The 24032-nt window shown below is 31.9% G+C and overlaps 2 pseudogenes; one reads left to right on the forward strand and one right to left on the reverse strand.

Moving 5' to 3' along the window:
* Window positions 1–251: 251 nt before the first annotated feature.
* Window positions 252–1132, forward strand: LOC120127341 (annotated as a pseudogene).
* A 15303-nt stretch (window positions 1133–16435) lies between these two features.
* Window positions 16436–17347, reverse strand: LOC120127259 (annotated as a pseudogene).
* Window positions 17348–24032: the final 6685 nt, after the last annotated feature.

Raw genomic sequence — 24032 nt, forward strand, 5'->3', positions numbered from 1 at the left:
TTGGAATGACTCGTTCATGCACGTGCTTAAATAGATAATAAGAAGACGAGAACAGTCAATGACTAGACAACAAAAATGCTATTGGGGTGGGGTAATGCGATATTTCAACAAGACATGTACGAGGTGGTCCTAATAATTTACCTCATATTTCAAATGTGTTGTGCCTTACCTCAATGAATTATGGACGTTCATGGAGTTTACACCTTCTATAAATTGGCATGGAAAACTAAACCAACAACACATCTCAAACACAATCTGCTAATCATGAAAACCACAAGTGCTTCTGTTTTCTTCTTTTCGTCCTGTTTGGCCTGGCCAACGCTGCAAACAATGCTGTGCTGGATGCTAACGGTGAAGAGGTCGTCACAGGCGTCCCATACTATGTAGTGTCAGGGATATGGGGCGGTGGTGGCGGAGGGCTTGCCATAGGCAGGGAGAAGGGTAGACCATGCCCGGAAATCGTCGTTCAGAGAAAATCCGATATGGACTATGGTAATCCCGTGATATTTTCTAATGTGGACCCTAACGATGACGTTGTCCGTGTCCTCCGACGTAAACTTGAAGTTCACTGGACCAAGAGACAGACTCTGCCTAACATCAACCGTGTGGAAGGTTCAAGATCTCGACGAATCAACCGGAAAAAGGTGGCTGGAACTTGGTGGGGAAGAAGGAAACCCTGGTTGCGACACAAAGGAGAGTTGGTTTAAAATAGAGAAGACCGGCATTCCTGGTGTGTATAGATTCAAGTACTGCCCTTCGGTATGTGGCTCATCCGTAACTTATTGCAACGAAATTGAGAGAGCTCCAGATGGCCAACAAATGCGTTTGGCTCTATCCGATGGCCAAGGGTTTGCATGGCCATGGGTGTTTATCAAAGCAATCGAACCACGTACGAGGATTCAACAAGTTGTTCGTGCTTAATTGAAAGCCATCGTTAAGCATGAACTAATTACTACTTTAGTACTAGCTTTTAAGTGAATAAAGGTTAGGCCACTGCTTAAATCTGAGGGAGCTTATCATTAAAGTTGCCTTGTTAGAGGCAGCAGCATGCTCATGCTTACAGGGTTTGCCTCTCAGGGCCCTGCTTTGTACTCTTTTCAGCTAATTGAATAAAACAATCTAGTTAATTACTTCTTGCTTCCATTGATTCTAGTATTAGACTCACTAATAGCGTAACTTGTTTGGTTATATTTAGCATCTTGTTCGATCACATGTGTGCGGTTCATAAAATAATTGAGAGTTAGATGAAAAAGAAAAAAAAAGTTCAAAAATTTAAAGAAGAGCTTCATAATGCATAAGAAAATTATGATGAGAGATGTTATAAAACTTACGTCTTTAATTAATATTTAAAAATGGTGAAGACACTGAAGACACCAAGTTATTTATGAATTATTTATGAACGAGGATTGTTTGTTGTGTGTGATGAGTTAGACTAATATTTCAAGGGTTACTGACAAGCGTCGTAATTTGTTAAATAAATAGTCTTTTTCTCAAATAGATAAGCTAGAAATATAGAGAAAAATAATTGATCCGCAAGGACTTTAGAGATTCTGATGCAGAAAGGTTTTTTTTATTATAATTTTGGGTGAAAAGGATAAATAAAATGGGAGATTTTATTTGAAAGAATAAAATAAAAATAAATGTAAAAATACAACAACTGTGAAAAAGTAATTCTAGAAAATTGCCAAAAATAAAATGTAGAAGAAATTCAATTTAAGTAAAATAATTTCAAGCCTTACTTTGCCTCAATTCCAATTATTCATTGAAGATGATTTTTACTTCGGATAAATGCCGGTTACAGTCTACAAGGCCCAACCCTTATAATTTGTTTTTTTCTCCGGTAAACCGATAATCCGAAAACAATCATTGAAATTCAGTCTTTATTTGGACTAAACACGACTATGTCGCCAGCACAATACAATTTAAGTTTTGGAAAAGCCCGACTCGGATTATGTTGTCTCAATGAGAATCGAATCCGATCTCAATTTCCCTTAGCGGACCACTACTAAGTGTGTTTAGAAGAAGTTGAACTTGCTACTAGTCGGTTCTTTCTCCAAACTTTAAATCAGAGCAACATCGATTTTTTGAAATAAAAGTGATTTTGATTTTAAAGGAAAGACCGATTGTCAATCCAAGTTTGTAGAAATTTAGTAATTATATTCGAAAATATTAGGTGCTTTCAATTCTTAAGATCGGAATTGAGTTATCTCTTAAGCCTTTGGCTTATAGGAAAATTAGCTAAGTATGATAGAAATCATGTTTAATATTTTTAAAGAAAATAAAATAAAAACTTGAAAAGTAAAATGAAAGGAAAAGGAAAACTTTATAAAAATAACAAAGGAAAGAACAAAGTTAATTCAAAACATGTTTCAAGCTTTACATTGAGAGGGAATTTATAGCTTTCTAAAACCCTAAAAATGAAATGAAAATAGATAAGGATAAAATTCTAAAAATATTCAAATAAAATCCTTAAAACAAGTGATATTTTTAAATTTAAATTAAAATTAAAGTTGGGTCATCTACCCATCCTTCTAGCTAGAATGTTGATTGGATCACCTTGTAAAAGTTGCTACTGACTGGACCTTCTAGAAACTGGTACATCCGACATCTTAATGTCCCAAGTCATGCCTACTAATCCACTCTTGACTCCAGAAAAGAAAAAAATGCAAAACTTCGCTTCTTTTTAATGTTGTTTCTGGAAATTAAAATCTTTTAATCAACAATATCATTTAATCAACAAAGAGTAATTAACGACAAAATAATAGCAATATAAATCACTCATCAATATAAACCACTCATCAATTCTGTCGGGAGACTCACACACCAAAATCAGATGTGCAACTCGGGTCGGTCCAGATTAGTCAAGGCAAGGCCTTGGAACCGGGAGGACAATAAAAAAAATTGTGAATCAGATTTTATTTAATTTGGAAAAAATTATAATATGATCTACTTAATATAGGAATAAAATAAAAAAAATAAACTTGTGATAAATAAGAAGGAATTGGACCGAAAGAATTTATAGGGGATAATTTTTGAAAATTTAATATTATTTTAATATATTTTATATATTTTCTATTAATAATATATTAAAACATGTATTAAAAATTATAAAAATTTATTTTAAAATTTTATAAATTCACCTATCAATAATTATATGTCTATTCCTATCTATAATACAAAATACTGCTCAACATCCACGCTTAATTTATTATCCTATTTTAGTCATCATTGCAAACCACGAAAAACAATAACTTAGCTTTGTCGGATATATATATTTGAGTATTATTTGTTTTGAATATTTTCAGTTTATTGATAAGAAATTACTACTTAAATTCAACTTATTCAAAATTTTACTTACAAATGTATCTTTACATCAAACTCAACTTCAACTTCACTTCCTTGGATAGAGGAACCAATTATCCAAATTAACTTTAATATTCATAGACACGCCTTCGAATTAAACTCCAAACTCATATAATTGAAGATGTGAAAGATGTAGACAAGCCTTCGAATTAAACTCCAAAAAAGTCTAATCATCCTTGAAGATGCGCAAACGAAGTAATAAATCATTTAAAGCTTACCAAAACTCCTCAACAAGAAGAAGCAATATCATGTCTCCCTAAGGATGCATCAAAGTTAATCGAATATATCAAGATGAAACGTATCAACTTTCCAAGTTCATGTAAATCCAGAACTACCTCAATTGGATAAAATTTGGTTATTTTTCTCTTTGTTCTATTCTCGTTATATGCCAATAAGCAAAGAGGGTCAGTTGTAATACCCAATTTTTGTCCAGGATATAAACTTATCTTAATATAAGAGAGCCCATTCAAACTGACCATTGTGCAAAGGAAAGTGTATCATATCAGAGAACATATCGAAGTAATCTTGCCATATTCAATGTAATCTCATATCAATGAAAAAGAATATGCTAATTGATGTGATTAGATAATATTATATGTTATTTCCTTAGATAAGAAGATCATGTATTATTTAAGCACATCTTAGCCATCGATATAAATAATCTAGACCATTGGATGTAGGGGTGTAAACGAGCCGAGTCGAGCTCGAGTATTGCTGAGCTCGACTCAACTCGAAAACTCGCGAGCTTAAAATTTTCAAGCTCGACTCGAACTCGAAATCCTAAATTGAAGCTCGTGAGCAGCTCGAAATGAAAAAAAATTCTTAAACTTAACTCAATTAAAGCCTCAAACTCGAACCTGAACCTTAAATATATGAAAATCTTACTGTATTTTAAAAAATAATATATAAATGTTAATATTATTAATAATTTATTTAAAAAAATCTTAATATATTATGTTTTCGAGCTACTCACAAGCTTTTCGAGTCAAATATCAAGTAGCTCATTTCGGCTCGTTAAGAATTCGAGTCGTGCACGAGCTCGAGCCCAAGTCGAGTCCATTCGATCCGAGTATTTATCGAGCCTTGATCGAGTCGATCTCTTGTAGCTCGCGATCTGTCTCGTCTCATTTACAACCCTAATTGGATGCTTGGAGGCTCAACTATAAATAGATGTCTTCTCCATCTCTTTAGAACAAAAAAAGACTACTGTTTTTTGAGAGGAAAAAAGAATCACCAAAACATTGTAATCTTCAAGATACAATCAATAAAAGAGAATTTTTGCCTAAAGGTAAATTCTCTTTATTTATTTTTTTTGTTCTTATTGTTTTAGTTAATTTTGGCCTTATTTTTTTTTCAAAATTTTATCGGATGAGATGAAACCGAGGAACAAGGAAAAATGTTTTCAAATATATATTTTTAAATCTAGCATTCCTTGAGATTTATCAAAGAAAATCGATGACTTTTTTCCTTTTATATTTTTATCAATTTTTTTAGATTTTATATATATATTTTTATACTTTTAATATTATTTTAATATATATATATATATATAACCTTTATAATCAATTTTCCTTATACTTTTTCTTTCTCACGTTTATATATTATATGCACATTATATCTTTATATTTATAATGTCATGGTATATATATTGTTTTACATATTTAATTTTACATTTAACTTAAGAAATATTAACTTTTTTTAGGGTTTATGCCTTTTTTTCTCTCCGCCGATTGACTGGTTTTAAGGTTTTACATTTTGCAACAGAAAAATCTGAGCAATCAACAGTTTACAACTAATATTGAATCTCGAGGAAGACAACGCTGTAAGACAAAGATGGGAGATCTGAAAAGAGATCTAAACAACTTGAATCTAGAAGAGGAAGACGAAGCCCTGACGATAATCCAACAAGACAACAAGACAAGAATTTCGTTTGAACATTGCTTAGTTGGTTTTCTCTTGACTTAGAGTCAAATAAACTTCCAAGCGATGAGAACGATGATGGCGAGCGTATGACACCCAATAGGAGGAATCTCAATAACAAAATTAGGAGAAGGAAGATACTTATTTCGACTCTACCATGAAATAGACATAGACAAGATAGAAAAAGATGGTCCATGGTACTTCAATTCACATATACTCGTTTTCCACAGACTACAACAATGAGATGATCCAAGAACAATCCCACTACAAACAGTGAATTTATGGGTTCATATAAATGAGCTGCCGTTAGGATTCATCTCAAAATAAGTGGCAAAACAGCTTGGGAATTTTACCAAAAAATTCATGGAATAGTCCTTGCGAAGAACATTGGAGGGCTGTCAAACGTATTATCCGATACTTGCGTGGCACGATGGGGCTTTGTTAGCATAACCGTTTGGTTATGAGTTGGCTTTGTTAAGTTGGGCGGTATATAAACCCATGTATTGAGTTTCTTGGGCTTGATGGCTGTTTAATGAAAAACTCAGTTTTGCATTTCTTTGTTATTCGTTTAGTTCTTTTCTTTTCCTGTTCTCTGTATATTTGCAATCCTACGATCACCGGAGCTTTAAACTTTTGATATGCATAGCTCATTGATTTCCCTATGCACGGTGGCGTATCTACTTGGAGTAATAATAAGAACCCTCCCACCGCTGTAAGACTCGATAGATTTCTTGTATCGGCTGAGCTCTATCAAACGTTCCCGTCACTCTCAGAGAGACTGTCAGATAAATCTATCTCAAATCACCATGCGATTGTTCTCTATGAAGATAGACAGAACTGGGTCCTTGACCTTTTAAATGCTTCCATTACAGCTTTGACACGCCAGGCTTTGGAGAGGCTATTTTGTTTTCTATTCGTGAATAAAAGAAGAAAAACAACAGCCTAGTTGGAGGGGTATATAAGATTTTGGCTAAAGTATTGGTCAATAGATTGTGTAGATACATTGATTACTTGATGGTTAAATCTCAATTTGCATTTATCCTAGGGTGACAAATTTTAGACTGCTTTGATCGCTAATGTAACCATCGATTTCTTGGTAAAATAAGGCTCTAGTGGGGTGTCATTTAAAATTGACTTCCAAAAGACTTATGATACAGTAGATAGGGATTTTCCGATATACATTCTCAAGGAAATGAGTTTTGACAATTGATGGTGAAAATGGATCTATTAGTGCATCTACAATGCTTAGATTTCCGTTCCAGTTAATGGTTCGCTAATGGAGAAATTTAAGACCTCCACAGACCTCTAACACTGAATAAGGATGGAGTTGTCTCAAATTTTGGATAAAAATGGTCTGACTTGGAATTGGGATATCCAACTTAGACGAAGATTGTTCAATTGGGAAATTATCCGATGGAATTGGAATTGGAATTGGGATAACCAACTTAGACGAGATCATCTTCAAAGGAAAATCCCTTGATTTTCAACAACTTCCTTTGTTAATAAAGTATCAGGTATCTTGTTGGTGTTTGACGAAATTCTTCGACTCACAGATGAACAATTTACATGGCAAAACGAATTACAACAGAAACGAAACTTAAACATGATAATCAGATCGACTTAGAAGGTCAATGCTTAAAAATAATTTATCGGGTTTGAATTTGGTGAAACATACTCATAACATCGAAAAACATCAAGGTCTGGATTCTTGGAAAAAGTCAACGGTCGATCGACGACTCAATTCGATTCGATTTAAAAATTGTGAAAAGAATCATAGTGGACTGCTGACTAAACTAAAACTTATGTATATTAAATATTTTTTGAATAGAATGAGATGATTATAAGTTAATATGTGTTTATTTTTTTTAATTATTGACAACATACACCTTGCAAATGCAATTACTCAAATTCAGGAATCTAGAGAGAACAACACTCCCCTTAATCATTAAGACTCCTTTATGGGTCATTATATATATTAAATATATACGTTAATAATAGGAACCAAATCTGGTGTTACAATATTCGATTTAAGCTAGACGTTTGGTACCTAAACTATTATATTTCTTTTGTTTTGATAGCAAAATTTTATTTTATTTTAAAATCATACTTAACATTTAATTTACGTTTCAATTTAGTACTCTTACCATTAAAAAGTTAACATAACTGTTGATGTGATATTTTTAAATTTTTTCAATGTTGACGTGACTCATCAACGTTACTGTTAAGTTTTTAATGACAACATATCAAAATGAAACTTAAATTAAACGTTAGATATAAATTTGAAACAAAATAAAGTTTAGGTACCAAAATGAAATAAAAATAATAATTTAGATACCAAAAATTGAATTTACCATAATATTTTTGGGGGGCATGGCCCCCTCTAGTCTCTTGCAAGTTCTGCCTCTGGTGGTTGGGTCTGGTTTAAGGGAGAAGTCTTAGGAAATGCGGACTAATAAACGGCTAATATACAACGTTACCGGAAACATAATAAGATACTTAACAAAGTCAGTTTAGCGCTACCGGAAATGTTGAGTGATAATAATGTTGTAGGTGGAAATTATGAAGAAATATTAAAAAATTTGGCAACCGACAAACTTACCTTATCGGTAGGTATCGATACATTGCAAAGAAATATCGATACATAACAATATAAAAGGTTGAAGTTTGACAAAATCGGTTTCAATTTGACAAAACCAGTAGAAATACCTGAATTATTGAAATTTGTATCGATACTTTTCTAAGTATATGCACCAAATTATCGATACTTTATGAATTTAAAAGAATCTCAATAATAGCGCCTATAAAGTATTGATACTTTATAAACATGTATCGATACATGACAATATAGCAAGTAAAAATATGACAAAATCGGTTTCAATATGACAAAACCGGTAAAGAGTTACCAGATATGTTGAAGTTATCGATACTTTTATAAGTATATGTATCATATTATCGATACTTTAGGAATTTAAAAGAATTGCAATAATATCGCCTATAAAATATCGATATTTTATAAACATGTATCGATACATAACAATATAACAGGTAAAAATATGACAAAACTGGTTTCAATATGACAAAACCGGTAAAGAGCTACCGAATATGTTGAAGGTATCGAAACTTTTATAAGTATATGTATCGTATTATCGATACTTTAGGAATTTAAAAGAATTGCAATAATAGTGCTTATAAAGTATCGATACTTTATAAACATGTATCGATACATGACAATATAACAAGCTAAAATATGACAAAACCGGTTTCAATATGACAAAACCGGTAAAGCGCTACCGGATATGTTGAAGGTATCGATACTTTAATAAGTAAATGTATCATATTATCGATACTTTTAAAAGAAAAAAATGAAAACGTATCGACACTTGACACAAAAGTATCGAGACTTGGGTAATTGTATCAATTAAATATAAATAACATATCCGGTTAAAATATCAAAGGCATAACTACATTTCCTGTGAAAATATATAGAACACGATCGTAGTTTTCTAAATCGAAGCGTATTAGTTGCTGCGAAATAGAATGAAGGCGTTTTAAAGCGAATTTGTTTGTTTGTTGCTACATTCAAATCGAAAAGTACGTTGTCGAAACCCTAGTTTTTTATTATTAAAGTAATCGGAAATAGGGGTTTATAGGTTTGAGGTTTTCAAAGTAAAAAAGCATTTGGGACCGATTACAGGTAGAAAGTGATATTCTAGTTAGAAAATAAATATGGATACTTTTATAAAATATTATAGGTAGAAAATGATATTGTAGGTTATATAAATGTACCGATATTTGTAGTAGAGAGTATTCTCATTTGTTTGAAGGAAACCCTAGTTTTTTTAGTATTACAGTAATCAAAAATAGGGATTAGGGTTTATGGGCTTGGGGATTTCGAAGCAAAGAAGGATTTGGGATCGATTAGAGTTAAAAAGTAATATTATTGGTAGAAAATAAATATCGATACTTGTATATATTTATCGATACTTGTAGTAGAGAGTATTCCGATTCTTTTGAAGGAAACCGTGTTACTATAAGATTAGTTATCGATACTTGTATATTGAATAAACTGTATGTAACCATTATTTGATTTGATTTGTGTAAACTGATATATGAAGGAAAAATGAAGTCAACAGATCTTGCAATTGTTATTCGCGAAGATGACATTGAAATGGAGTCCGAGAGTATCAACAATGAAGCAAATCGTAAGCAACCACTGGGTGGATATATGTACTTCTAGTAATTATCAATGTATTTTTGTTATTATTGTTGAAATGATAATTGGATTAAAGTATGTAAGAACTTTAAATTGATAACAAATTTTAAATGTTGACAATATGATTGAATGCCAAATGATGAAGGAAGTTGGTAATCACAAACATCGGTTCAGTATGTAAAATGAAATTGTCATTGAGTATTATTTAGCGTTAATGTATTGATTAAGAAACATGTATGTTTAATTTTAGGTGAAACATGAGGTGTTTGAGAAATGGAAGTCGATGAGTGATGCTGAGAAGGAATCGTACGTGACACGGTCAAAAAAGGATAGACAACAATACAAAGAATGGAAGAAATCATATGAAAAGAATGTATTAATTAAACTTGTAAATACTGTGATAAAAGATATATAAGAACAATAACGTTATATATTTTTTAAAAATGTAGGAAATGTCGACAAGGTGTAGCATCAAAAGACTGAACTTCATAATTGAACACCTGAAGGAGAAGAATAAAGTTCATGTGCTGAAAGAAATGGAGTTTAGATCTTTGAACGAAGTAAGGGATCAACCAATTCAGAGGGAATTATGTCAATCCTTGTTGGAGCAATTCGATTTAGAACAATGTAGAGTTAAATATGGTGATTATTGGTTTCCTCTGGGGGTCTCATGTGTTGTAGTAATCTTGGGGCTAGAAGATAAAGGTAATAGTGTTGAAGAAGTCATTAAGACGAAGAACTGGAAAGCACTTGCGATGAAATATGATTTAAAGCACAATGTGACATATTGTTGGGCTTGAAGAGGAAATTAAAAGCATAGTTTACAGGGGTGATACATCCCCGAGCAAGGACAATATAAAGTTGATTTGCGATGAAGGCTTGCAAGGTAAATTGAAGTTGGCTGAATATGTCCATTCCAGATTGATTGAATCAATGATCAGCTTTCAGAAGGGTCGAAGATAGAGATACCTCAAAGGGTGCATAACAATCTTAGATGCAAATGAGTTGAAGGACGTGTTGGGTTTTTATATAAAATGATAGTATAGTTATTATATAAAATGATAAATTTAATTATAAATGCAGGTTGTATTGTTCGATTTTTGGTCTGACTATAATAGTGTGTCGACATTCCAAAGAACCGGAGTGGCACGCATCCGTGCATGGGGAAGGAAGAAGTAGTTAAAGTGATGGCGAAGTTGAAGATGGAAAGACCGTGCAAGAAAGAAAGGGTAATAAAAGTAATTATATAATATTAAGAATATAATCAAATGTATTAATATTGTAATTTAATTTTGAAGGTTATTGGCAAAGAGGAAGAGGAATAAGAGGAGAAGGAAGAAGAGAATGTAGTAGGGGATAATGGTCATGCCAGTTCAAGTAAATTAGACATTTTGATGTCTGAGTTGGCGGAGGTAAAAAAAGTCATTTATGATTGTTTGCAAAGACAATTCAAAATCGAAGAGGCAATTGAGAGCCTTAAGGGGGAAGTGGGTGAAAAAATTGATGGATTGGTGAAAGAGGTAGGGAGTTGATGGGTGAATTTGAGGGGTGATGGGAGTGGTTGAGAAAAAATTGGATGAAAGAGAAAAAATGAAGGCTGAAATAAAAGATATAAAGAGTTATGTAGAGGAAAAATACAATGAATTTTAAAAAGATAAAGAAGATGGATGAAGTGGCGTTAATGTTATGCGGACATCGGAGATTGTAATGGATGTTGAGCTGGATTCAGAATGTCTTGTATCCAAGAAGAAGAAGAAGAAGATAAGTTGAAAAAATGAAAATACCAAGAGAAATTGGTGAATACGAAAGTGGAATGTGTGAATATATATGGAATAGTGGGTTATAATCGAGGTCAGTGAAATATATTGCTTTCTGAGTGATATTTAAATATTTCATGACAAAATATTAATCTAAATTCCTCATACAACGGTATTATAATCGAAATGGGAAATCAATACACCACAGTATCCGACGTTACAACGTTGAAGCCTATGGAATGGGTTAGCGGTGTGGTAAGTAGAAAGTAAAAAATGTTAAAACCTAGTGAATATGTTGTAATTGTGTAATTAATTTTGTTAGATTATTGATTTGGTTGGCTGATGTTGGTTTACGAATCGAATAAGATACCGATAAATGGAAAGATTGGCTACATTCCATACAACTTAGCGGTGAGTTAAATTAATAAACATTGAAAAATATTGTTATAGATGATCAATTAATAATGATTGTCGCGTAAATGCAGAAAATGGTATTGGATAACATTGCAAGTGTTGACAATGTTACGGTCTTTTGGGAGACGATATTGAAAGATTATTCGAAATTAACCGACTGTGACACGATAAGATACCATACGAATTGCAAATGGTGTTTTGGGAGATGATAATGTTGAATTTTGTCAAATTGGGTGTGACATTTATTGCAATCTTTATCACAATAAACGACAATGGGACCCATGGGTATCTGTTGGTGTTGGATATGGTTTCTTGTGTTGCAACGGTATACGATAGTCTATTTTCAACTCCAAGTGCCAAAAAGAGAGTGAAAGATGCTAGGAAATTGGTATGTATGAAAGGAAACAGTAATTTATAATCCATAATTTGTTTGGATCATAACTTGATATTTTTTAATGTAGATTACCATATTAGATAAGTGGAATAAGGAAGACATTTTTGTAAATGCATATAGGCATCTGAAGGTCCCATTGAAAGATTTCAAAATTGTGGAGCATAAGATGAATGAGCAATTGAATGAGTATGAGATGTTAGCATAAATTGAACGTGTAATTTATGAGGGTTTCATATTTGACATGTATGGTATTCAAATTTTTTAATATATGTGATTGTGGCATTTATGTGATTATACGGATGGAAGAGATCATTGCTAGAGGGTCAACGAATGATTTGGTAAGCGGAATGAAAATTAGTTTGCGGTTAAAATGTTAAAAGTCGTAGATTGAATGTTGTGGTTGATCGCTTGTAAATGTTTATGCTAAGGCAAACAATTATGTGCAATTATACACAATCAAATCAAGTAATATAGGGTAAGTGAGTTATCGTCTCCTCAGGGATTGGTCGATTCTTTTTAAGTTTCATCAGAACCAGAATTAGTTGTCACAAGCTAATTCCTAAAGTCTTGTCAAACTAAAAATCTATTAGTAACAAAAGAAAACAAGAAAATATTATAAAGAAAGCAGTAATGATGGCGGTAACAACATTGACAACGACGATGGTAGCAACAATGATAGCGGCAGTGGTAGTAGCAGTGTCGATGGTGGTAGTATCAACAGTAGCGATGACAATAACAACAATGGTGACGGTGGTTGCAGCGGTAGCGACGATGACTTCAAAACAACAACAAAGAATTTAGAATTTTTTAATTTTGGAGTTAATATTTGATCTAATTATTATAAAAAAATAAGATCATAAAAAAATATAATTAATATTTTATTTTAAATAATTTGCATGTAGATTTTTAACTAATTTATAATTATACATTGAGTACTTTATAATTTTAAAGTTTTATAAATTAAATTAATGGTGCTCGTCGAACGTGGCAGAATAATCTTAAAATATATCACTTAAACTAAAAAATATTTTTAGGATAACTCATAAATAATATTTTTATAAATTAAATATTTTATTAAGAAAAAATATTATCAATACTTTTTAATATATACATATATATAATATTTTATTAATATTCAATATATGAATCATGAATTTACTTACTTTTAAATAATTAAAATAAATTATTAAGTAATAAATTATTTTTTAAGGATAATAATATTAAATTATCAAAATAAAATGTAAAAATCCATATATTAATAAGAGTAAAATTATAATTTATTTCTAAACGTGAAATTAAAAATAAAAAACTCTAAATTTTAATTTTTGTAGTCGATTTGAAACATCATTCCCGCTTTAATTTTTTAAAAATTATGCAAACACATATGAGGAAAATCTTGATAAAGATAACTACTACCAATGGGACCCAGTGAAATTATTTTGAGTGTCTCATCAATGCATGTTCTTAAACAGATAACAAGAGAACAATAAGCAACAAGACAACAAAACGTTGTTGGGTGGGGTAATGTGTAATAAAATTTTCTTCACATTTATCATTTTTAGATAGTAAGTTTGAGATTTATTATCAAATTGATATAATATTAAAATATACGGATTAAATCTTAGAAATGAAATCAAATTAAAATAATTGTAAAATTAAGGGTTCATAGATTATTAAATTATTTTTTAATAGTTTGGTATGATTATAAGGTAATATTCATTTATAATTTTCTTAATCAATGGATAACACATATCTTATAAACCCATTCATTCGAACTCACGACCTCTAGCAAATACAACTTTTTATTTTATTATTGAGACCAATTTATATTGACTGTAACATAAGTTTCATTAGAAAATTAAATCAATTTGTTAACTTTTTTAATTATTACTTTGTAATTTCTATGGTCAAGGACAATTTTCATCCTAATTTATTATTGAGACCATTTTCATCACCTCATCAATGATCTCTAACCAATTAAACGAATGCACATCATATTTTTTTATCCCATACTCTCCTTCAATCTTAAAGCATCGACTCGTTATGTTTTGCTCTACTCTTTCTTTAATTCATCATTATAATCTAGATTAAAATCACCATCCACCTATTTATCCCATCATTTTTCCTCATATAACCGTCTGGTTCGCCAGCATATGCAACAACAACAACAACAAAACCCTATTCTCATATATAATAGGGTAAGGGGGAGGTAGGGTAGTAGGCTGCCCCCAACGCCAGGTGAAGAGCAGCTTCCGTGGAAGATCTCGGCATTAAACTTCTTTCTTTGTGAGCTCTCTTTTGAATTTATGTTAGTTTATTCTTTATATTTTTATCATATCTTTTTTAATGAGATTTAGTGGGTTAAAAAATAAAAAATATAAAAATATAAAGAAATAAGAAATAATAGATTCTAAAGAAGTTTAAAATTTTTATATTGATTTTAAATATTGATTATTATGGTGAATCAAAGAAATAGCATAACAAAACATAGAGATTTAATGTTTAAGGTCGGAGAAGAAAATGATGGGATAAAGAAGACGATGATTTTTAATTTAGATTATCATTATAATTAAAGAAGAGTAAAGCAACGCGGAGATTTAATGCTTTAAGATTGGGGAAGGAGATAATGTGATAAAGAAGAAGATGATTTTCAAAATTTTAATTTATAAGAAAATATGACGTGGAAAACAAATGCGTTGTGTACTCATTTAATTAGTTAGGACCATTGATGAATTGGTGAAAAAGATTCTTAAAATAATTTCTCATGTAATCCCTATATCATTTTTGTTATCCAATACGCTTAGTCACTTAACTTTTAAAACTTGTAATATAGTTATCAAACTTTTAATTTATTTTTAATAAAAGTCTCATCGTTACCTCCCGTTAATTTTTGCTAACGTTTTCATTAAAAAAAAGTTAATGACAAGGGATTATTTCTTAGGCTATGTTTGGCGTGACTTTTAAAAACACTTTTAGGTAAAAAAAAGTATGTTTTAATCATAAAATCAATCTCAAATAGGTAAAAAATGAAAAAACAAATTACGGTAGAAACGGTAGTTTCAAACCAACCGCAAAAGTTAGGGTTTTTAGCATTTTCAGTTTCAACTTTGCATTTAGAAACAAATTATAATCTTACCCTTAGTAATGCTTGCTCCATTCAATTATATATTTACATTTTATTTTAATAATTTACTAACATCCTTAAAAAATAATTTATTAGTTAATAATTTATTTTAATTACTAATTTTTTTGTAATATTCTTTTTTGTCATAATAATTTTATGTACACATATTAAAAAGTATTAATAATATATTTTTTTCTTAATAAAATATTTCATGTATAAAAATATTATTAATGAGTAACCTTAAAATATTTTTTATATTTTTATTATAGTTAAAGTTGATATGTTTTATATACCATAGTATTAATAAGGGTAAATATAATTTAAATGTTATATTTTTAATTTATAACATAATACTCATAATGAGTATTTTATCTTTTCAAACTCACTTTTTAAAAATAATCTCAAACAGTTTAATTTTAAAATACACTTTTATACAACACTTTTAAAAGTTCAATTTTAAAACATTTTTTAAAAGCTGCGACTTTAATGATTTTAGTTAAGTTTATAAGACTAAGGAAACAAGAATGCTTGAAGATGTAAAAATTCATACAAAGTAGTTCAAAATATTTTCTTCAAAATTATGCAAATACGTGAATACCGTACTGGGAAAATCTTTATAGAGATATCTACTACCAAATGGGACCTTGTGGAATCAATTATTTGGAATGACTCGTTCATGCACGTGCTTAAATAGATAATAAGAAGACGAGAACAGTGAATGACTAGACAACAAAAATGCTATTGGGGTGGGGGTAATGCGATATTTCAACATGTAGGAGGTGGTCCTAATAATTTACCTCATAAGGTAATGCGATAATTCAACATGTACGAGGTGGTCCTAATAATTTACCTCATATTTGAAATGTGTTGTGGCTTACCTCAATGAATTATGGACGTTCATGGAGCTTACACCTTCTATGAATTGGCATGGAAAACTAAACCAACAACACATCTCAAACACAAGCTGCTAATCATGAAAACCACAAGTGCTTCTGTATTTCTTCTTTTCGCCCTGTTTGGCCTGGCCAACGCTGCAAACAATGCTGAAAAGAAGTAAATTAGTTAATAATGGGACAATATTCCCTTTAATCATTACTGTCATTATATATATTAAATATATAAGCTAATAATAGGAACCAAATCTGGTGTTATAATATTGATACATTTTTTTTTACTTTAACTTATTTATATTTTAAAATATTATATATATTTTTAATTATCCAAGTAAATTAATCATTGGCAACAAGAAGTAAATTAGTACATAGTTTTCTTCATTAAGCTGAAAAGAGTACAAAGTAGGGCCCTGAGAGGCAAACCCTGTAAGCATAAGCATGCTGCTGCCTCTAACAAGGCAACTTTAACGATAAGCTCTCTCCTAAGCTTTATTTACTTAAAACTAATACTAAAGTAGTAATTAGTTGGTGCATAACGATGGTTTTCAATTAAGCATGAACAACTTGTCGAATCCTCTTATTTGCTTCGTCTGCTTTGATAAATATCCATGGCCATGCAGATCCTGAGCCATCGGTTAGAGCCAAACGTGTTTGTCCATCGATATCTTGAGCTCTGTTAATTTCATTGCAAGTAGTTGTGGATGAATCACATACCGAAGGGCAGTACTTAAAGTTATACATAGGTCCGGCGGCCTTCACTATTTTAAACCAACTCTCCTTTGTGTCGCAACTAGGGCCTCCTTCAGCCCCACCAAGTTCCACCCACCTTTTTCCCGTTGATTCTTCGACATCTTGAACCTTCCACACCGTTGATGTTAGGCAGAGTCTGTCTCTAGGTCCAACGAACTCTATTTTTACGTCGGAGGATACGCGGACAACATCGTCTTTGTCGTCCGCATTAGAAAATATCACGGGGTTACCACGGTCCCTGTCGAATCGTCTCTGAACGACGATTTCCGGGCATTTTCTATCGATTTCCCTGCCTATGGCAAGCCCTCCACCACCAGCGCCCCATATCCCCGACACTACATAGTATGGAACTCCCGTGATGATCTCTTCACCTGAATATCCAGCACAGCATCGTCGGCAGCGTTGGCCACACCAAACAGAAAGGATGATTGTGTGATTGAGAAGACGAAAAGAAGGAATACCGAAGCAGTTGTGGTTCTCATGGTTAGCAGATTGTGTGTTGAGATGTGCTGTGGGTTTAGTTTTCCATGCCAATTTATAGAAGGCGTAAGCTCCATCAACGTCCATAATTCAGAGAGATACGGTATCACGCATTTCAAACACGACGTTAATTGTTAGAACCACCTCCTACATGTTCTTCAATATGTGTGTGGGGTCCCAACTCCAATTAATCCAAAATTCAGTGGGCAGTTGTTGCATTTATTTTTATTTCTGAAGTTGAAACGACTCTATTTAGGGTGGTTAGCAATGACGGAACTCAACGTTAATTTGGGGGGGGGGGCATTTAAAAAAGATTGTATATATTAATTAAAATATTTTAATATTTTTATTAATATAAATTATATATCAAAGTAGCATATACTAATAAAAGAAAATTTTATAAATCTTTAAAATTTTTATATTCACATAAAAAATTAAATAAATATAATATATTGATAATAATATTATCTAGAATTGTACCTAAGTTTTCATTTTCAATGATGAAAATTCATGAAATTAAACTAGAAATTTGGTACCTAAACTACTGTTTTGTTTTGTTTTGTTTTGATACCTAACTTTTATTTTGTTTCAAAATCATACATAACATTTAATTTAGGTTTCAATTTAATACCCCACCATTAAAATTTTAACATAATTATTGATGTGACATTTTTATTTTTTTTCAATATTGACGTAACATTATTTTATGGTGATACATCAACATCACTGTTAGATTTTTAACGATAGTATATCAAAATGAAACCTAAATTAAACGTTAGATATAATTTTGAAACAAAATAAAGTTTAGAACCACCTCCTACATGTACTGTTAAGTTTTCCAATGCAATTTATAGAGGTGTAAAGGTCCATCAACGTCCAAACTTCATTGATATACGGTATCACGCATTTCAAACGCGACGTTAATTATTAGAACCACCTCCTACACGTTCTGTTAAAATCTTCAATATGTGTGGGGTCCCAACACCTATTCATCCAAAATGCAGGCAGAAGATAAGTGAGATTATTTTATTTCTGATATTGTCTGCCATGCATGTTTATTTTTCTTTGAATTTGGTGAGCCTTTTAATTTTTGCTCTTGTGTGTATTCTCGATTGTAGGCAGAGCCTGTTGAAAAGAAAAGTGAGAGCAAAACCATTAGAGCTCTAATACTTTGGCCTCTTTCAATCAATTATAAGATTTTATAAGATTTGAATATGTTATGAATTAGTTACTTGGCATGAGTGTCAAATCGGATTATAAGATTTTATGCCTTTTAGTTGCTTACTACTTTACTAAATTCTTGGTAAACTCTTTAAGTTTCACTAATTAAGTCAATGACGACTCGACTCAATTTGATTCGACTCGGTTCAGATGGCTCGATTAAGAAAGTTTGGGTTTGGTTCAAGTGGTTTGAATCTGTTTAGACGGGTTCAATCCAATCTCCAGAAGCTCCCAGACAGAAGATAACCGGAATATTACCAAAATTTCTAGAAATTATATTTAAGGGCTGGTGAGTCTTTTAACGGTGTTGTTTCACGACAGAGAACGACGAAAGATTTGTGACTGAAACTTCTTTCTTCTCATCTTTCTCCATGCCACTTTCGACAATGAAAGAACGAACTTCGGATAACTCCTTACAACTCTTGGAACACAATGGTGCGCGCCGACAATGAGAGAAACAGAGGTCTGGTTGGTGACGAAACAAACGTTGGAGTTTTTTTTTTTTATATAAAATGAGAGAGAAAATGTAAAAAGTGAGATAGATATGGGATTTCTACCTTAGGAAGGTGAGCATGTCTTTTTTAGGGTAGGTGGGTGGGGTTTATAACTCAACTTTAACAAAGAAAGGTAAAATTATCCTTTTGATACTTGAGATTTCCTTATATTACGAATTTGATTCAAGATAATGAAATGTTGATTTAGACCCCAAAACTGAATTAAGAATAATCTAGTTCCTAACTTGGGTGTGATAACTCTCCCCCTTAAATTTTTTGTCCTCAAAATTTACTTAAATCGAACAGATACGAAAATTAAGTCATCATTGATTCCTTTGTCTCCCAAGTAATTTTCGTAGGACTTCAATTTACCCATTGAACCTTGACCATCATAATACACTTGTTTCGTATAACTCTCTCATCAAGATCTAGAATCTGACAAGTTCCTCCTCGTATGACAAATCAAGTCTCAACTGAATATCGTTAATCAGAATAACATGAATGGGGTTAGAATGGTATCATCTCAACGTAGATAAATAAAAGATATCCAAAAAGTACTCAGGTTTCAATGTTAACTTAAGTTGGTAAACCACTGATCTTATCATCTTAAGTATCCAATATAGTTCAAGGAATCTACAACTTAAGTTGCCTTTTACATCTAATCTCAATACTGAACTTGATATCACAATCCTTCATATCAACATAATAAGATTTTTGTTTGTTAGAAGCATCACTTATACCATCATAGATAAAAATTTAACCATTTAGATAGAAATGAATTACTTACTCTTCCACACACAATTACCTTTATAGATAATGTCTTATACATATCATTTTACTAAAAATAATTATAATTCATGAGTATCAAAACAATTTACGTGATATCCATACTAAAATATCCCGTTATACTAAAAATTATACATCTAACATAATAAAAGTCTTAGGGAACATAAAAGCATAAATGTTTCTTTCATATATACCAGAAACATCTTGTAACTCATCAAAAGTAAATGAATTAAATTCATTTGAGTTAGAATATACCTCGAATTCTTCATGAGTGGCCATTGGGCATAGGTTGACTACTTCATCATCATTGGAGTCATCTTCATCACTCCAAGCTGCCATATATGCCTTCTTCTTGGATGATCCCTTCATTTTTAGAAGGGGACAATCATACTTGACATGCCCCATTCTTTGACAATTAAGGCACACCGGGGGACTCTTCTTCTTGGTTGATTCATGATTTACTTCCTTGAAAGTCATGAATCTCTTTAACTCTTTTAAGAGCTTGACCATCTCATCTTCATATTCATCATCATCTTAATCCACCTCATCACTTGAATCTTAATAGCTTTCATTGGTGGATTTGAAGACAATGCCTACCTCTTTTTTCTTGTTTTTCTTCTCTTCGCCTTCTTCCTCTTCCTTCAACATCATCTCATGAGAGAGAAGGAAACCAATTAGCTAGTCAAGAGTGAGAGACTTTAAGTCTCTAGCTTCGATAATGGTCGTCTTCTTCGATTGCCAAGACTTTGGAAGAGAGTAGATCATCTTCCTCACAAGCTTCTCATTATGGATTACTTCTCCAAATCCCTTGAGATCGTTGACAATCGCGAAAAATCTATCCGTCATAGCTTTGATGTTTTCATCGGGTTTCATCTTGAAGTTCTCGTAGCTATGGTTGAGAAGACTTTTCTTTGATTCCCTCACTTCGTTGGTTCCTTCATGAGTGACTTGAAGCTTATCCCAAATCTCTTTAGCACTTGAACAAGATGAAATTCTTCCATATTCATTTGGGCCTAAAGCACAAAAGAGAATGTACATAGTCGTTGCATTGTGATAGAACTTTTTCTTTTCTTCATTACTCCAATCATCCCAATCATATATCTCACCGAGTGGAGTGGAGTAACCATTCATGATTGAGTTCCAAGCTCCTAGATTGTAGGCTCGAATAAAGAAAATCTTCTTATTCTTCCAATGGGCATAATTTACTCCATTGAAGAAGGGTGGCTTTGTTGACCGGTTGTGAATCCACAATAGGTAAATCTTCAATGTAATAGGCACCGAAGGAAAAAGTCATTTCTTGTTGGTTGCTTTGGAAATTGGTAGAGCTACTTCTAGGATCGTCTCAAGGTGGTTAAACCTTCTAACGAGTTAGGCTCTGATATTAATTGTTGGGATTTACGAAAGCTCGAATCGACAATGGAAACGGTTTGCAAATAGGGGTCGGAACGATTTTTGTGTTTATGGAGTAAGGAGATTGAAAGATAGAAAATTTCTCAGTGATTTATAGTGGTTCGACTTCTCAGCCAAGTCTACATCCACTACCTTAGCTCCTCACCAAGGATTTTCCAACAAATTCACTAATTTGTTCTTTCTTTTTCAAGGACAAAGAGATAACATTTACAACTCACTAGTTTTTCACAAGCTAAACTAGAACCTTCCCCTAGCTTTTCACGAGATCAGCTATAACCTTTCCCCTTTACAATGAAAGGAAATGTAAACAAGAAAACCTCTCTAAGGTAAGTTTTTATAAGAATTAAGCTCACAAGAATAATATTTACAAGAGAGAATGAAAATAAGAATGAAAAACTTCTTCTCTTATGTTTGAATGCTTGGATAGGTTTTCTCTTACTTCTTCAAGTGTCCTCAGCTTGTATTTATAGCTTGAAATGAGTTTGAAGTCGTATATAGCCGTTGGGGATGTTTTGGAGCCGTTGGGGATTCATTTTCTGCAAAATAAAACTGCCCATAACAAGTAGTATCGGTACCCCTTCAATGGGTATCGATATCTCTTTGTAATATTTGAATTTTATAACCGTTGGGCTTGAAATTACTGTAGCAGTATCGATACCCCTGTAGCATTCTAGAATTTTTTAGCATCATTATTGTTCATACAGTATCGATACTATTCATAAAACATTTTTGTGCTCAATTCCAAATTAAATGGACTTTGAATTATTTTTGAAAACTTTGAATAAATTCAATTCAAGTCCAAAAACATTTTGCCATAAATTGTTATATCAAAACATAGTTCAAGAGAGACGTTCTTCTTATGGATCAATATGAGCCTAGAACTTATCAAGAGGCAGTTTCGAGCCAATACTCTAATAAATGTCTTGAAGTCATGATATCTGAGATGGATTCCATGCCTGAAAACTACTTAGTAGCGGATATTAGATTTAGTTACAAGCTTATGGTAATGTTTTGATTAGTTAGGCTTGAGTGATTTTGTCACCCCAAAACACTTTGAGCAGAATGAGTGAAGCACTGTGAGGTACTAAGTCTTGCTTCTTTGAAATTAACGGATAATTGGAATGTCATGCTTTGCTTAAATTTTCTTTTTGTTATGCTTTTTGCTTGATTTTCCTTAGATTTCAACATTTTCTTTGATTTTAATTTACTTAGAAGTCTTGGAGATTTTGGGAAATTAGAGATTTTGTGAAATTGGAGATAGCAACTTGAGATTTCTGACATGTTAAATTGAAAAAAAAACTTGAGGAAAAACATTGAATAAGTGAGGGGGATTTGATTAGTGCTTTAAATAGTCATTATTTTATTGTTAATTTCTCCTTGATTTTTTGGTTTTTGTTGCTGATTTGGGTGTTTAAACTTGTTTTCTGTGTAAGATGTCGGATTCCAGAAACGATACTTAAATGACATGATTTTGCATTTTTTTTATTTTCTGGAATCAAGGTCGGCTTAGTGGGCATGACTTGGGGACATGATTACGACTGACGTAACATCTAATCATCATCTTCTATAAGGTCTAGTTAGCATTTTCGTGAAAACGGGAGACTCAGCCGTGGATTTGATTTTTTAAATTAGGATTTATCTTTGTTTTGAAGATTTAATTCAAAAAAAATCCAAGAATTATCTATTTTTCATTTATGCTACATTTTTAGGATTTTAGGAGAGTATAAATACTTCATCAGGGTAAGCTCAAAATCATCATCTCTCATATCTCGAAGTCTTTTGTTTCTTCTTTTATTTTTATAAAAATTCTTTTCTTTTTTTTACTTTCGTTTTTCTTAATTTTTTCTTTAAAATCTTTCTTTACTTTTAAATGCTAAGTATGGTTTCTACCATGCTTAGCTAAGTTCTCATAAGCTAAAGGCTGAAGTGATGACTCAATTCCAATCGTGAGAATTGTAAAGTATCTCATAATCTTCGGGATTACATTTTCAGTTTTCTAGAATCAAGGATTGACAATCGACCATCCTTTTATAATAAAAACGTTTTCTTTTCAAAAAGTGCACGTTGGATTGATTACGATTTCGATTAATAGTTGATAGGAATTATCGCTTGTAGCACATTCGACTTCTTGTGAACACACTTAGCAGCGACCCACTAAAGGAAACTGAAACCGGGTTCAATTCTCATCGAGACGCTATAATCCGAATTGGGTTTTTCCAAAACTAAAATGGAGTTGGCCTTAACAAACAATTGGTGTGGTTAGTCCATATAAGGACTACGATCCAAAGATTGATTTTGGATGATCGATTCACTTGAGAAAAACAAGTTACAGGGGTTGGGCCCTGTAGACCGTAACCGACATTAATTCGAAGCTAAGATCCTATTCAATGATTAACAAAATTGAGGCAAAGCTAAAGCCTAAGGCTGATTTTATTTAATGGAATTGTCATCTTACTTTCTTTAAAATTATTTTCTTTATTACCTTTAGATTAAATTTACATTCTTTATAAACTATCAACAAATCTCCCCCTTCTCTATTGATTTTTGCAATCTTTGTCCAGATCAGAAATCAAGAACCAAATGGTTGGCAACTTCCATAGTCCCTGCAGATCGACCCTTACTCTCCCTGTTACTATTTTCTATTTTCTTTTTACTGAGGTTAGGAATAATTATTTGACATAGAAACGACGTGTGTCAGCCATTTTTTATCATATAAATACCATACATGGATAAAGTTAAAACTCAACCAAAAAACTCAAACAAAAAATAGATATGAATAAATTTGATTGAATCGGTAAATGAACCACAAAAGG

Source organism: Hibiscus syriacus, unplaced genomic scaffold, assembly GCF_006381635.1.
Source record: "Hibiscus syriacus cultivar Baekdansim isolate YM2019G1 unplaced genomic scaffold, ASM638163v2 tig00110467_pilon, whole genome shotgun sequence".
In the NCBI taxonomy this organism is placed as follows: domain Eukaryota; kingdom Viridiplantae; phylum Streptophyta; class Magnoliopsida; order Malvales; family Malvaceae; genus Hibiscus; species Hibiscus syriacus.